Here is a 14,177-nt window from a genome sequence, read left to right on the forward strand (position 1 = left end):
CACTCCCTGGCCACAGCAGAGAGCTGGCCTGGAAGAGGGGCAACCGGGACAGAATCCGGCGCCCCGACCGGGACTAGAACCCGGTGTGCCGGCGCCGCTAGGCGGAGGATTAGCCTAGTGAGCCGCGGCGCAGGCCTGCAGTGCTTTTTATGTTCCACATGAGCATCTTCCCAGGTAGAGCAAAAACAAAGCAAATGCCGACTGGGAATGAGCGAGTCACCACTCACTGTCGAGTCAATGTCTAAGCGCCCACAAAGTGAAGCAGCACTGGATACCAGGACAACCCAATAATAAAGTCAGCTTGGCTTCTGAATTCAACAGAGGTTGGATTTCTATTGTAAGTCGTTCTATAAAACTAATTACTTTCTGTGGCTAGCAGCAATAGCTTTTACACAGCAGCCGGTTTGAACTGGATTCCCCTAGACCAGGCTGGTTAAGATTAACCAGTATACACCTTAAAATGGAAACGTTTCTCTAGTTAATTGTGCATTATAAATTTCAGTACACGGTTGTGTGTTTCAAATGCTCCAAGTTTTTAGGGTCTGATTCACTCATCTCTGACAGCCTGGCAGGATTTAATTTATCTCAGACATCAATGACCACATGGAGAATTTCATTGGATTATATAAAAAGAATTCACAGAATGTTTTTTACAAGTCACGGTTATTTTAACATTTACTAATTTGGGTGCAGCTACCACAGCTTAGGAGAAAAGACTCATCTGTTTCTTAGCATAAAAGCCATCTTTGGGGGTGGCTCTTTGGCATGGCAGTGAAGAAGCTGCTTGGATGTCTGCATCGCACACTGCAGTGCCTGGTTCAAGTCCCGGCTCCTCCGCTTCTGAGCCAGCTTCCTGCTAACGCACCTCCTGGGAGGCATCCAGTGATGGCTCCAGTACTTGGATCCCTGCCACGCAGGTGCCAGACCCGGACTGAGCTCCAGGCCTCACTATAGTGGGCATTTGAGGAATGAACCAGTATAAGGAAGATGTGCTGGGGTCAGTGTTGCAGATTAGCGGGTTCTGCCACTGCGATGTTGACATCCCACATCAGCGCCAATTCAAGTCCGGGGCTGCTCTACTTCTGGTCTAGCTCCCTGCTCATGTGCCTAGGAAAGCAGTGGAAAATGGCCCAAGTGCTTGGGCCCCTACCACCTATATGGGAGACCCAGTTGAAGCTCCTTGTTCTTGGTTCCGGCTGGGCCCAGGCCTGGCTGTTATGGCCATTTGGGGAGTGAACCAGTGAATGGAAAGGCTCTCGTTCTTGCTCTCTGAAACTGCCTTTCAAAAAAAAAAAAAGGACCAATCTTTTTTTAAAAAAAAATGTTTAATTGTGTCTTTAAAAAATCCTCCCATCTTGTACATTTACCAACAAAATATATTACTGTCCTAAAACTTTTGCTATGGAATATTATACCTCATCACTGCATCTGTGTGTACTCAGGTTATTACTGCCCCTTCCAAAACTGAAATCTAAGAGACTGGAAATAATAAACCCAACAATGAAGCATTTCATTTTTATTATCACAAGGATTTCAGCACTTGCAGTCGCTTCAGCTGCCATATTAGTCTGTGGTTAACTTAAGGGGTAATTTGCAATTAAGCTTTTACGTATGCGTTCAGGCCCAGCGCCACATATTCCTACACGTGTGTGTGTGCGCGCGTGTGAGCACACACACACACACGCGCGCGGGCCTCACGGCAGCCGAATGCATTCAGACCCAGTGCCACATAATCCTACACACACACACACACACACACACACACGGGACTCACATCGGCCGTGAAGAAATAGAACAGAGAACCCTGATATGGTGGCACATCTGCTAGAGGCCATTCTCTGCTAAGAACATGCTCCATCCAACGAAATCCACGAGGAATGCACTAATTAGCAGGAACTGAGTCATGCAATAAACAGAGCAAGGGCACCTGCCAAACGAGAGGCACATGACACTTCACCGATCAATCCACAAGGAAGAAGCTGCATGGAACGTTTGGAGCAGGAACGGGAGGCAGTGCTACCCAGCAGTGACCCCAGCTCCAAGGAGACCCACGCTGAGCCCCTCCAAGGGGAGGTCGGGGGACCCGGGCCGGGCCGACTGCGTGCAGCGTCAGGAGGATGCACCACCACACGGCTGCACCCTCTCCTGAAGGCACTGCAGGCCAACCAGCACGGGAGCCAGCTGCATAGCAGACCCCCCATGTGGCACATCCAGGCAAGGGCCTAACACCTGCATTCCTTTTTTTTTTTTTTTTTTTTTTAATTTGAAAAGCAGAGTGGCAGAGAAAGAGAGAGAGCACTTCTATCTGCTGGTTCACCCGCGTGGGCGACAGGGGCCCAAGGGCTTGGGCCATCATATGCAGCTCTCCTGGGTGCATCAGCAGGGAGCCGGGTCAGAAAGCGGACTGAGGAGCAGCAGATTAAGCCACCACCTGTGACGCCAGCATCCTGTCGCACTGTCAGTTTGAACCCCGGCTGCTCCACGTGTGATCCAGCGCCTCTGCTAATGCTCCTGGGAAAACAACAGTAGATGGTGCAAGTCCGTGGGTCCCCACCACCCAAGCGGGAGGCCCGGATGGAGTTCCTCGTCCACTCTGGCTGTTGTGGCCATGTGAGGAGTGAACCAGAGCGGGGAAGGTCTTCCTCTAACTCCCCCTTTCAAATAAACAAACACATCTTTAAAAAAAAAAAAAAAAAAAGGCAAGCAAGCGAACTGAGCCAGCCCCTGGATATGGATGTCAGTGTCTGCAGCCACATTTCCAGCAGGCTCCCAGGTGATGTCGCTTGCCAAGGGCCGTCAGAGGGGGGTTTATCAGAAAGCACACCCCTGCGGGTGGGCAAGTGGAGACCCCGGGGCGCAGACTCTCATCACCTCCGGGGTCTCGGGTCCTTTGTCTGCAAAGGCGGAGGGTAAGCCCTGCTCTGAGGTTCTTCCCCAGCTTTGAGATCTCAGGGCAGGGAGGAACGTTGATGGCCTGAAGCCTTCACTTCTTAAATCGGGGATTAAAGGGAAAGACAGAGCTGGAGGGAAGAAAAGGTCACAGAGGAGCTCCAGTGGACCAGACAAAAGGGGAAGAACTTACTTATCTCTGTGGGAATGCCAGACACAAACACAGAATGGCAGAGGCCACGGCTGTGCCACAGAACAAGACAGAGCCCAGGAATAACCCAAGTGTCCAGCAGCAGGGATTAACCGAATGAACTCCCACGGGAGTGCAGGGGAGGCCAGGGAGCAATGAACTCCCACGGGAGTGCAGGGGAGTCAGCCCAGAGGCCAAGGAGCGTCCTATACGTTGTTACTGAGGGCGCTCCAGGACATGGGGCTCAGGAAAAAAGCAGCGTCCAGAACAGTTTGTGTCTTCTGCTGCTCTATGAGTAAGAAATAAAACAAGTATTATATATAAGCAAGACACTGTTTCCAAAAAGGACAAGGAAGGTCACCTCGTTTCCTACAGGGGCGCAGGGATGGAAGTTAGCCTTAACATACCTCATACTGTAGGTATGGCCTGGTCAGTGCTTTAATTTAAAAAAGAAAAATATGTTAAGAAAAACAAACACAAAGCAATGTATCAAGCTGGTGTCAAATGTATACACAAAAGTGTTTTACTTCACCTGGCTTGCAAACATCTTTTATGGTCATCCCTGATGGTATTTATGCAAAGACTAAACAGCATTCAGCAGCAATGAAGGCAGTCAACAAAGCACCTGCTGACAGCTGGGCAGGGAGGTGCCCCTCCTGCTGCCTGCTAGCATGCTGTTGGTTCTATGTGTCTGCATAATTTAAAAGCTAGCCTTCCAAGGAATCTTCTTGATCTGATGTTCACACACACACCTGCACGATCTGAGCAAGAACACAACACAGCAGAGGCGGCCATCAAGGCCATCCCTAGCACACAGGCTGTGGGGGAGTAGTTGGGGTACACCTGCCGCTTACAGCCCAGGAAAAAAACTCAGTATCTGGACAAATCTCCCGGTGTTCGGATACGTTTATATTAGCTCACTGTTTCCACAACAAAACTGCAGGGTGACTGCTATGCCCATGGATAGCTGAGGTAACTGACTCAAACTGACTCAAAGTCAAGTTCCTTTACCTCCAAGTGCGGGGCTTTTCATACCACCCCCTGTATTGACTCCAACAGAGCAGGGGGCGGGGCCAGCAATCTCAGGTAGTATTCCAAGGCCTCCTACCCGTTTTCTGTTTTACACCAAAACATACCCGTGTTTGTTTGGAAACAGAAACAGTATCATGAGTAAGTTATGAGCAAATAAAGACTCAAGGGGCACTGTGTGGCCTCAGGGCCTCAGGAGCCACAAGTCCATGTTCTTGTCTGCAGATGTAGAATGACAGCACGCTGCCCCTGTCACCCAGATGCCCTCGAGGCCCGGTGAGAAAAACAGGCCGCGTCCGTCTGTCCCACTAGCACACTGCCGGTAGCACGCCCAGCTGACAGGATTTCAGCTGGCACCCACAAACACACTTCCTGTGGATGCAGCCGCTAGCCATCAGGTGGGCAACGGCTCGTAAATCAACATCCCATCATAGGGTTTGCTGCTGTTCCGGATTATTCGGGCACATTGTGCAGAGGCGTGCTCTGCGGCTCTCCTGGGCAAAGGGCTGGGATGGGCAAGCCAGGGACACGGCACAGACTGCTTTCCAACAGATGACCGACAGTGCCATGTCTGCTACATGGACGGCAGTGACTTAGCTTGTGTGTGCACAGAAGCACCCGGTGCACAGCACCGAGGGGCCCCGCGCCCCCTACACCGAGTCTCCCCTATTCGGAACATCCATGTGAGTTGTCCATTTGCCATAGCTCATGAACCAAGGTTGACTGCTCACAAATCTGTTCTGTATTCAGACTTCCTCCGTCTTTCCCTAATGTGTGCTTCCTCCTGTTCCAAGGTGCAATTTGGGTTTTCTTTCCATTTAAAACTCAAACACGGAAAGGCTATTATTTCAGTGCACGTAACAAATGCAGGCCTATCAGAACCCAATCACGCTTGGCCAGGCATCCTAAGCCGTGGAAGGCAGCAAGTGTTGGATGCGGTAGCAGGTGGGGTCGGCTCTTCCACAGGAACCAACAGGCCCAGCCAGGCCACAGCCGCAGGAGCGCAGCCTTAGAGAAAGGGCACTTCCAAGGATGCACCTGCTGTCGGGCGTGGGCAGGCAGCGAGCGGGGGCAAGAAGACCACCCTCCTGGACAGGGGTTTTAATTCTCACACCAACTCTGTCACGTCACTGGAATCAGACCAACAAATGCCTTCCCTGGCTCTGAAACTCAAAGCCACCTGAGCCACGAGGCCATTCCCAGGGTTAGTGTGATCTGGTGACCGTGTCAGCAAGGTACACAAAAGCTAACCTTGAAGGTTTCCAAGCTCCAAGAGCAAAGCTGCTGACAATAAAAGGCAGCAGGAGTGAGCACACGATTCCCTGGCCAGTGAGTTAATTAAACAGGCAACAAGTGCCCCAGGCCGAGACTCCGTCACAGTGGGTGGGAAAGGCAACCTTTCCGGCTGGCTGCCTTCACTCCAAAGAGAAGCCATCAACTCCAACTCCGAGGCGCCCTTCTGCTTCCCAAACTCCATGGCGCTTCCTGGTTCCAGGCTCCCACAGCACGGCCCCATGAGCAGCAGAGGTGGCCCTCGCCTGCCCCTGTTGCAGAGGTGAGGAGATGGCCGTGGCCCTGGCCCTGGCCCTGTCCGCAGCCTTGAGACAGCCCCCACCCCCCGGCACCCCACACTGGCAAGGACAGATGCCACTCTGCAGGAGGTCGGTGCCAGCCAGCTGTCCAGTCACTTCCAGCATGTCATTGTCCACTTTGCTGTGTTCCAACAAGGCTCTGTCAATTATGTGCCTGAAAATCCACCCTGTAACCTTAAAGCCATGCTGTCTCCTTCACACACTCCACCAGGCTCTGTATGCAGCCGGGCTCCACCGGGCACTTCTGCAGAAACACAAACCTCCCCGCCCCCACACCTGTGCACCTGCCAGACCCCTGCACCTCCAGATTGTGCCACACGTCTCCCTGTGGGGAAGGGGAAGAAACATCTCTAAGAGCCACGGCCTTTCAGCAAGCCACAGTGTCTGTAAACACAAGAAGTGTGGCCCCATGGACCAGCGGCGTGATTTCAATGCCAACGCGATTACACTGAACTATCTTCATCGGCCCACAGAAACCGGTCTTTGTCTCTGAAAGAGAATCACCATGGAAGACCAAGCAAGCCAAATCTGAGCGTTTTTCCCCCACCACTCCTACGAATATAATATGCACAGCGAGTAACTCCCTGGAAACAAGGGATTCGGGTCAGCCGTCAGCCCTAACTCCCCGCACCCCAGGATTCTAAGATGACATCAGATTCTGCGCCGGTAGCCGCACCAGCCAGGCTGGAGGCAGACCCTGATCTGAGAAGTGGGCAGAACAGACAACTCGTCACCCCTACTGCCACCCTGCCCACCAGCCTTCAACCCCCTGCCATCCACAAGCCAAAGAGGCCCCGGTCCTTAAGAAAATCCAGGTCAGGAAGAGCTGGGCTGGGGTGATGGCCCCAGGTGGCCTGCGCGGAGAGGGGCTCCCTGGAGCCAGCGGCTCAACAGGTGAGGCTGCTTTCCAGGGACCCCTGAAGGCTGGCAGGCTGGTTCCTTGGGACTTTTCAAGGCCAGCGTTGTGGCAGCAGCAGGTTAAACCTCCGCCTGAGATTCTGGCACCCGCCATGTCCCATCTGCCCCGCTTCTGATCCGGCTCCCTGCTAACGACCAGGGAAGGCAGTGGAAGATGGCCCCCAAGTGCTTGGGCCCCTGCACCCACACGGGAGACCCAGAAGAGGCTCCTGGCTTCAGTCTGTCTCAGCCCTGACCGCTGGGGCCATTAGGAGAGTGAACCAGTAGTTAGAAGGTCTGTCTCTGTCACTGTGCCTTTCAAATAAATATATAAATCTAAAAAAAAAAGGCACTTAAGAAATTAACAACAAAATTGGTTCTAAAATCTGTCCCTTAAACATCATAAGAGGAACTATCTCAGCTCACTCTCTGTGGCTGCCACTGAGTTCCACAGCCCGTGTAGCTCACACAGAGACAACGCGTGTTCAGCTCAGAGTCGGGGTGGGGGCAGGGCACAGAGCCAAACTGGCCTTCAGGGCAGCCCCGACATGGGAGAACCTTTAACCCAGCACCCCGCTAATTCAGCAGGGACATCTCTCAGGGCCGTGGCTGTGGGAGCTCACTTCCCAGCTCGTCTCAGGCGTCACCGTGAACACACAGAAATCCCCACCACCAGCACACGGTGAGGGCAGGGGCACACTCCACCTCCCCCACCCGCCACAAGGCCACCCACACAGCTCTGTCCTCGATGGAGGGGAGCCGGGCAGAAAAGCACAGTCACCACCTGCAGCCCGAGCCGGCTGCCCAGAAGTGCTCAGTGTGGGGGCTCACCCCAAGGCCCGGCAACCCCCACAAGTCCCACGCCACGCAGGCCGCTCGGCCGATGCCGCCTTCTGTTTTTTTTTTTTTTTTTTTTTTTTTTTTTTTTATTTATTTATTTTTGACAGGCAGAGTGGACAATGAGAGAGAGAGAGAGAGAGAGAGAGAGAGAAAGGTCTTCCTTTGCCGTTGGTTCACCCTCCAATGGCCGCCGCGGCCGGTGCGCTGCGGCCGGTGCACCGCGCTGATCTGATGGCAGGAGCCAGGTGCTTCTCCTGGTGTCCCATGGGGTGCAGGGCCCAAGCACCTGGGCCATCCTCCACTGCACTCCCTGGCCACAGCAGAGAGCTGGCCTGGAAGGGGGGCAACCGGGACAGAATCCGGCGCCCCGACCGGGACTAGAACCCGGTGTGCCGGCGCCGCTAGGCGGAGGATTAGCCTAGTGAGCCACGGCGCCAGCCTATGCCGCCTTCTGTTGAGTCTCTCCGGCTCCTCTTCATCTGCCTCGGCCCAGATCCCACCCGCGGGAAAGAGTGCCCGTGAAGACACACCTGTGCCCCGTGCCCACCGGAGGGCAGGTGCCCAGCGGGAGGAGCTCTGCACTCACTGAGCTGGAGATCATTAACCAGGCGCTCTGGCCCCTGGGCAGGAGGTGAGAGGTCGCTGACTGAGCAAGGCTGTTGGCCAACACACAGTCTGGGTCGTTCCGGGCGAAGGGCTTGCCGCCGGGGATGGAAGGAAGGAGAGAACCAGCTGGCGCGGGGGTGGGGGTGAGGGCAGGGCCCCGCTCCCAGGGCTGCACGGGCTCCCCAGGGCGTTTCGTGTTTACAGTGAGGAGTCACAAACAGGTGGGCCTCGTGTCCAGCTTCTCACCAGAAGCGGCTCCTGTGGAGGTCACGCTTTAGGCCCCACAAGGTCAAGCCCTGCACAGAAAGGACGGCTGTGCCCGTGCCCTGCTCTCTCCGTGGAGGCCACGCCGGTCTCTGGCAAATGGGGTCAGAGGTGCCGCTCTGCACATTCCCGCACATTCCCCACCGCCGCGGTCTGGAAGATCGCTGACCAACGCTCCAACTTCTGCAGGGGCCGAAAATCCGGCTCCCATCCCCCTCTGTCTGCAGCAGCCAGCCAGCGTCTGCCTGCTCGCAGGGCCGCCCCCAAACCGCAAGACAGCCCTGCATTCCCACCCCGGGGTTGCATAATTCACTTTTTCTCAAGTTACTGATCTGCCAGAGAGCGTGATTTGTGACTGAAGGAAAAAGGAGAAAAGCAGACCACGGTCTCCCTGCTGCCGTGAGTGACGTCCAACAGGGAGACACTTTGTATTCGGGGCTATTGGTTTCTGCACACTTTTAAGTGGCGCTTAACCTGGGTACCCTCTAACAGAGCAAAGAAAATTCTAAGCGCCAGGTTTATCTTGGACGGAACACACGCCTCCACGTTTGGGGGCGGAGGAACACGGGAGCAGTGAGGACGACCTGTCCGGCACCCACGTCGGCTGCCGTTTTGGAAAAGTTCCACCTAAGAGCACGACGAGGAGCCCTCCGTGACTGCAAGGGAAACAAAGTTAGGAGTCACGTGACTCGCTCCCAAGCATAGTCTGTAAAGGTGACAAAACAAACGAGGAAGCTGTGCAGATCCTGGGGGACAGACCCCAGAGGACCCCAGCGCACCTGTCCACGGCGGCCCCGGCGGACTGCACTGCCCGCGCTGCAAGCTGGCCATACCACAAAGTCTAAAAACAAGAAAGCTTCCGACAAAAAACATCCGTCCTCATCTTACCCGGGGTTCTGCATGACAGCTCCTTCCACCGCGTCTATTTCTGACATTTCGGGAACACAGGGATGACAAATGCAGGGATTTATTCACACAGGGGTGGGGGCAGGGGAAAGACAAAGGCTTCCCAAAAGGAGAACAGAGGTTCAACAGGGAAGGAGTGAACATCCTCCTCCATTTGCCTCTGGATTTCTGAAGCACACACAAAAATGTTTAATGGACATTTTTAAAAGAAAACAGTTTAAATAACCCCCAAATCCTGGCACACTTAGGTCAGAAGCGATGGGTCCACGACCAGAGAACCTTCTTTGGATGGCCGGGAGCCCCCGCGGCACTTACCGGAGTAACAGCAGGCAGGTGGGGTCTGGCTGCAGCCGCTGGTCTGCCTCCCCTAACAGCAGCAACAGCGAGGAGACTGCTGGTCTGGTCGCGCCAGCTCCCTGACAGGTAATCAGGGGCCTGGGGCGGAGGAGCCCGGTGCTTCAAGGGGAGGGGCTTCGAGGGGAGGGCTCTGCAGCAGCCACCGCCCAGGTAGGGCCCTGCCCACAGTCACCCACTCCCGGCACCCTCAAGCTGTGCTCGGAGCCTGCCTGGGCTGGAGGCTGCGGCTGACGCCCGCCTCTCTCCATCCGGAGCAGATTCAAGTGCGGGGATCTGGGAAGCAGCTCACAGAAACGGCTGAGGCCAAGGCTGGGGAGGCAGCTCGCGAATCCAATTCAAACCACAGCCCCTGTCCCCCCCCCCCCCCCAGCCCCACCAGGCAGAACGACCTCACGGAGGCTAGCAGTAGACTGACAGTAAGAAGTGTGCACACCCGGCTGGTCCTGTGACCCTGGGGACCCCCGGGGGTGGGGAGGTACACGGACGGCCCCTTTTGGTAAACGGAGAGTTTTCATGGGGCTAAGGAACCCCCCGTGGATACTTCCGCTCCACTGTCCTCACAGACACGGGTTGAGCCCACGTCTTCACGGGCTAAGGCTGGCTTTCTTCCAGGCCCACCAGTCGCTTGCAGGCGACACAGAGCAAGCTTCCTGACCTACTGCACCCGTGGCTCGCTCACCCAGGCTGCTGTGGGGAAGCCAGATACCCACGGGTGCTACGGACGACCGTGTGTCCCTGTCCCCTGTCACTCACTCCTCACCTCCACGTACAAATGGCTCCAACAGCGGGAGTGGCTTCTCCTACTCACCTTAACCAGGTCTCCAAGAGCTCAGGGAGGTCCGCTTTAAAATCATTTCTGTACACCGTGGTCAACAGGCAGACCCCGTGGCCCCTGAACCCAAACCCAACCAGGGACTTGAAGCCGCAGCCCCAGGCAGAGGAGGCTTCTGCTCCCAAGTTCCATGGAAATTCCCAAGGCAAAAAATGCTCATTTTAATGAGCCCACAGTGTGGAAGAAAACAAGACTCTTACTAGAAGCCAGGGGGTCTTTTTCCTCACCGCTGCCTCCTAAAAGGCAATTATTCCTTAAAATGGGAATTCACGGCTTAATGACAAGACCACTCTGGAATAAAAACAAGGGTTAGAAAGGGACCTTCCACCAGAGGGGGGAGCCCGGAGTCCCAACTGGACCAAGAAGCTGCCATCGCCATCTGGTGGTAGCTCTTGCACACTGCAGTTAGGAACTCTTCGCACCATCTTTACTCTCCAAAGCAGCCAGCCATGGGGGCTCCAGCTCTATGGCTTTGTCTTGCTGACAGCTCCTTTGGCTGATCAATGACATCCTTTGCTCTTTCCCACCAGATCATCTTCCCACAGAAGACTTCTAATCAGGGCACCAAACACTCGGGAAGAAGTGCTCAGCTTCCCTACCCTCCTTGGGTCCCCACGACATCTGGTGACAACGGTGCAGAGAACAGAACTCCCATCACAGAGTAAAGAGAAGCAAACAGCCAACGGCCAAGGCTAAGGGAAGAGAGGAGGCAGCCTCGCCACCACCCACAGGAAGACCGAGGCAACAGCACGGTGAGCCTCGGCACTGAGCCCTGGCTGGTGAAGCAGGCTGGGGGGTGCTCCAGGGACGTGCTGCACATCCGGTCAGAGAGAACGAGCCGCCCATCAGGGGGCAGTGGAAGAAACAGCCCTCACCACCACTCCTCCCCAGCCCTCAGCCATCCCTGCTGAATACAGTGGGTCCAGTCCACCCCCAAAGGCAGGTGCCAGCCCCAGGGCAAAGCGCATGGAAATGGGTGAAGGTGAAGACAGCTCGGGGCCTCACTGTGCCCTCTTCAATGACACCAGGGATTTCTAACAAAGTGCAAGGGAGAAGGCACTGCACGCAGGCTGTACAGGCAGCTGGAGCCTGGAGAGCAGCTGGGCCACAGGCGGCCCGCCTTCCTACACGTAGCAGCAACTGTTTGGAGAAGGGGCTGCTTCTTCCAGAATCATCGGTGCCCTGTAGGGGGCAGCACTGTGGCAAAGTTGTTAGGCAGTCGCTGGCATCCCAGACAGGAGCGAGCGTCGTTTTGCATCCAGCGGCTTTCACTTCTGATCCAGCTCCCTGCTAATGCTCCTAGGAAACCAGCAGAAGATGGCCCAAGTGCTTAGGCCCCTGCCACCCACGTGGGAGACCTGGATGGAGTTCCAGGTCCCTGTCTTTTATCCAGATTACCCCCAGCATATTATTGATAACATTACAAACATAAGTAACTGATATTTAATTGCACACAAGAGTAAGTCAAGAGGTAAGTTTTGGTAACTTCTGTCTTCCAATCGGATGCACACTCTCCTATATAGAAGAGTCACCCAAAGAAACACCGTACATAAAAATACTCGCATTAAGAAATACGGTCCACACACGACTTCTACCCAGCTGCACACTGGCTTTGCTCTCTTCTCAACCGCTCAGTTCAAAAACACTCGCAATCTTCTTACACACCCAGGCCACAGGCTGTGAGCCGTCCTGAAAGATGACAATGCCCAAGTTGATACTGAAGGTGTAAGACAATCAGAAGCAAATCCACGAAGCCAGCAGGCAGTAAGACGACTCCATGCCTCAAGAGCCTTTTTTTAAGATTTTTATTTATTTATTTGAGAGGCAGAGTTACAGCCACAAGAGGGGAAGACAGAGAGAGAGGTATTCCATCCGCTGGTTCACTCCCCAGATGGCCACAATGTACAGAGCGGGGACCCGAAGCCAGGAGCTTCTTTGGGGTCTCCCATGCAGGTGCAGGGACCCAAGTACTTGGGCCACTTTATACTGCTTTCCTAGGCTGTAACAGAGAGCTGATTGGAAGAGGAGCAGCCGGGACTCGAACTGGCGCCCATATGGGATTCCAGCACCACAGGTGGAACCCTAGCCCACTATGCCATAGTACCAGACCCAAAGAGCTTTTTGTGTAAATAAAAAAGATGTATTTTATTTGTTTGAAAGGCAGAATAACAGAGAGGCAGAGGCAGAGAGAGACGGAGAGAGAACTCCTCCATCCACTGGTTCATGCCCCAAATGGCTGCAATAGCCAGCCGCAGCTGGGCCAATCCAAAGCCAGGAGCCAGAAGCTTCTTCTGGGTCTCCCAAGTGAGTGCAGAGGCCCAAGCACTTGGGCCGTCTTCCACTGCTTTCCCAGGCGCATTAGCAGAGAGCTGGATCAGAAGTGGAGCAGCCAGGACTGGAACCAGCGCCCATCTGGGATGCCAGCACTGCAGGTGGAGGCTCTACCTGCTTTGCCACAGCACCGGCTCCCAGCCATTTCTTTTGTCTTTTGCATCTGGTGTTCTACGGCCATGTTCAGGGGTCAGGATGGGCTCACAGCAGCAAGTGCTGATGAGTTCCTGGAGGTCTGGAACGCTGCTATCTCCCCGTACACAGCCTTTCAAAGGCTCTTCCGACACGACTAGATGGCCGCTGAGCTCCTGGGAACCACAGAGACAAGTCCCTGGGGCTGCGTCACCACCAAGCAACCCAGCGGAGAGCCAGGCTGCTCGTGTTCAATCAGGCAGGAAACAAATGACCCGCGCAGACACTGAGACGCGCGCCAAGACAGCCTAGTTAAAAGCATCGCGCTGTGAGCCATCAAAGGGTTAATGCAAAGGGCTGAACTGGGAGGCCCACGGCCCTAATGCTGCAAGGCCTTAGAGGGACCTTCTTGGCTGCACTTGAGACAATTCAGCACCCTCACCTTTCCGAAGCCAGCAAGCCCAGAAGAGAAAAGCCACAAGGGACTCCCGTGCATTTTCTCCTCCTGTAATTAAGCGAGTGGTTCACCCTACAAGGGCGCCTGAGGACCCAGGAATCATCTGTGATGGACGCGTCTCATCTCGTGGTTTCAGGATGCTCGACCCTTAAAGTGACAGCCCGTCCTGTGGTCCGAGGATCCAGGCTCCCGTAGTTGGAAGCCCAGGTTGGGAAAGCCAACTCACGTGCTACCTGCCTCCCCAGAGAGCACTCCACAAGGCCTACCACGCACCATGCACCACGCTCACTCGGAGCAGGCCAGGGGCCTCCGCGGATGGAAGGCCTCAACGGGGCGGGGCTCTCGTTCCCCCTGAACAGCTTCCTTTTCTAGAGTCTGCAGCAGCCCGCCCAGTACACACGGTATAGCACTGTGGCCAAACACCCAGCGGCAGCTGGTGAGCCAGCACGCTCCAGCTCCATGGATGTGCTCTGTAATAAGCCAGGCTCGGCTTACTAGGCTAATCCTCTGCCTGTGGTGCCGGCACCCCGGGTTCTAGTCCCAGTTGCTCCTCTTCCAGTCCAGCTCTCTGCTGTGGCCTGGGAGGGCAGTGGAGGATGGCCCAAGTGCTTGCGCCCTGCACCCACATGGGACACCAGGAGGAAGCACCTGGCTCCTGGCTTCGGATTGGCGCAGTGTGCTGGCCGGGGAGGCCATTTGTGGGGTGAACCAATGGAAGGAAGACCTTTCTCTCTGTCTCTCTAACTCTGCCTGTCAAAAAATAAAATAAGCCAGGCTTGCCAAAAAAATTTGAAGCTGTATCAAGTAGGGCCATGTTTCCTAGGTAATTTACCAATATCCGTGAGCCAGAGGACG

The 14,177-nt window shown here is 54.9% G+C and overlaps 1 protein-coding gene across 15 annotated transcripts in view; it reads right to left on the bottom strand.

Annotated features, from left to right (window-relative positions):
• The window catches only part of NEDD4L (NEDD4 like E3 ubiquitin protein ligase), a 324,616-nt gene that overhangs the window by 177,269 nt on the left and 133,170 nt on the right, over positions 1-14,177 (bottom strand). For 2 of the 15 annotated variants that reach the window (XM_089305081.1, XM_089305074.1), the window contains exon 1: positions 9,529-9,820. The exons of 10 other annotated variants lie outside the window; for them this stretch is intronic. The gene's annotated coding sequence lies outside the window, so the exon portion shown is untranslated. Of the gene's footprint in view, positions 1-9,528; positions 9,821-14,177 lie in introns of those variants that run through there. 3 more of the 15 variants (XM_089305080.1, XM_089305079.1, XM_070050121.2) reach the window with 2 other exon arrangements.

The sequence above is a fragment of the Oryctolagus cuniculus genome, chromosome 10 (genome assembly GCF_051225735.1).
Source record: "Oryctolagus cuniculus isolate XC-2025 breed Fujian yellow rabbit chromosome 10, ASM5122573v1, whole genome shotgun sequence".
NCBI lineage: Eukaryota > Metazoa > Chordata > Mammalia > Lagomorpha > Leporidae > Oryctolagus > Oryctolagus cuniculus.